General features: G+C 39.2%; 1 non-coding gene across 1 annotated transcript; it reads right to left on the reverse strand.

Moving 5' to 3' along the window:
* Window positions 1–1637: 1637 nt before the first annotated feature.
* LOC112746179 (small nucleolar RNA R71) lies at window positions 1638–1746 on the reverse strand. The gene has a single exon (XR_003174074.1). It is a non-coding gene; the product is annotated as a small nucleolar RNA R71 (small nucleolar RNA).
* Between the last annotated feature and the right edge of the window lie 255 nt (window positions 1747–2001).

The raw sequence follows: 2001 nt of genomic DNA on the forward strand, positions 1-2001 counted from the left end.
TCTTGATTTTACTAGAAAGCTTTCAATCTTCATCCAATTGGGTAGTTGTCTTAGAAAAGAAGCTATTCATACTTGGATCTCTTCGGAAGCTTGGAAGAGGAATGAAGAGATCATGCTAGAAATACTTTCTCATGTTAGACCAAATTGTGGTTTGGATGGATATAGTGACATATAATCCTACCAACACTTTGATTTGGGAATACATGTGGTATAATCAGTGACCATACTTCATCTCTTCTCATGAGCAATTAGACCAAGGAATTGGCTATTGATCAAGATTTGATAGATTGAATTACCAAGGAATTGGAATCCAATCACTTAAGATTGCCAAGGAGATCAATGAATGCATCGATTGAGGAAGATATGAGAACAAACTTGATCCGGAGAATACAACATCTCCTGAGCCCAATGAATCTCCCATTTCTGATCTTACCCATTCTCTTTACTTTCTGCCATTTACTTTTATGTTTATTTTTCCCCAAATCCCCATTTAATATTCTGCAATTTACTTTCCGCCATTTACATTTTGCTCTTTATTTCCAGCATTTACACTTTCTATTATTTACTTTCTCGCCATTTACGTTTCTGCAAGTGTCAACTCAATTTTTGCTTAGCTCAACTAGAACATTCCTCTGATTAAAGTTGCTTGACCAATCAATCCCTGTGGGATTCGACCTCACTCTATTGTGAGTTTTTACTTGACGACAATTCGGTATACTTGCCGAGGAAAATTTGTTGAGAGACAAGTTTCCATGCATCAAGTTTATGGCACCGTTGCCGGGGATTAATTTTGTATCAACAATGATTAAATTGGTGGAAAACTAGATTGAGCATTTTTCTTTTGTTTGATTTAATTTCTGTTTGAGTGATTTACTTTCATTTTTAGTTATTTTCTTTCCTTTACCCCTTACCCGTTTGTGGTGTTCTCTTATTTGTTACAACTCAGTTCACTAACCCACTAAATGTTTGATATATTGTATCACTCACACTAACAGCATTTCTGACAAGAATACTTCCTGCATTTATCTCCTTCTTGCTTGTGCCTTGTTGGTTGTATGACAGGTAGAAGAAGCGGGGCTTCAACTTCCTTTGATTCTGAACCTGAGAGGACCTTCCTTAGACTAAGGAGGAAAGCAAGAGGAAAGAGAGTTGTTAATGCTGAGGAAGAGGAGGAGTATTTTGACCCAGACATGGATGAGAATATGGAGAACCATCATGAAGAAGAGGCTCACAACCATGGCAGAGAAGGTCCAGTGTATCATGCTGGACAAGAGAGAAGAGTTTTAGGCTCTTATATAAATCCAAACCGAGGAAAATGTGGAAGTAGCATCCAAAAGCCAACCACACATGCCAATAACTTTGAACTAAAGCCACAGCTCATCACCCTTGTTCAGAACAACTGTTCATTTGGAGGAAGTGTCCAAGAAGACCTCAATCAACATCTAACCACCTTCCTGAGGATATGTGGTACTGTGAAGTCTAATGGTGTTCATCCTGACACCTATAGATTGCTTTTGTTCCCCTTTTCACTCAAGGACAAAGCATCTAAATGGCTGGAATCTTTCCCGAAGGAGAGTTTAACAACCTGGGAAGATGTGGTGAACAAATTCCTGGCGAGATTCTATACTCCTCAAAGAATCAACAGGTTGAGATTCTATACTCCTCAAAGAATCAAGATGGTGAAACTCTCTATGAAGCATGGGAGAGGTTTAAGGACTTGACAAGAAGGTGCCCGCCAGATATGTTCAATGAATGGGTGCAGTTACACATTTTTTATGAAGGCCTTTCTTATGAATCAAAGAAGGTAGTAGACCACTCATCCAGGGGATCTCTGAACAAGAAGAAGACCATTGAAGAAGCCATAGATGTCATTGAGACTGTAACTGAGAATGACTACTTCTATGCTTCTGAAAGAGGCAACACTAGAGGAGTGATAGAGGTAAACAACGTGGATGCACTGCTGGCTCAAAACAAGATGATCACCAAGCAGCTGGCTGACCT

Source organism: Arachis hypogaea, chromosome 14 (assembly GCF_003086295.3).
Source record: "Arachis hypogaea cultivar Tifrunner chromosome 14, arahy.Tifrunner.gnm2.J5K5, whole genome shotgun sequence".
NCBI lineage: Eukaryota > Viridiplantae > Streptophyta > Magnoliopsida > Fabales > Fabaceae > Arachis > Arachis hypogaea.